The following is a 278-nucleotide window of genomic DNA, read 5'->3' as shown; positions in this document are numbered from 1 at the left end:
AACATGGTCATACAGCCCGGAACACTCACAGCAACCCAGTGATTCTGGCCATGAAAGCCTTCGACAACACAGAAAACAGAAAGATGGGAAGAGGAAGGAAAGAAGAGGAAGGGGTGGAGTATCAGGCGAAGAAAGAAGAAAAAAGAAAAAAGAGGGAGTTGTATGAGGGAAATGAAAGAAGAAAATGCTTAGGAGCGTTGCAATGGAGACACTGAGAGATAGACTTTCTCAGAGCTGGAGAAGGGAGAAAGCAGGTGGGCTATGGCCTCTCAAGCACT

The sequence above is a fragment of the Anolis carolinensis genome, chromosome 4 (genome assembly GCF_035594765.1).
Source record: "Anolis carolinensis isolate JA03-04 chromosome 4, rAnoCar3.1.pri, whole genome shotgun sequence".
NCBI classification, from domain to species: domain Eukaryota; kingdom Metazoa; phylum Chordata; class Lepidosauria; order Squamata; family Dactyloidae; genus Anolis; species Anolis carolinensis.
This window is presented reverse-complemented; position numbering follows the sequence as displayed.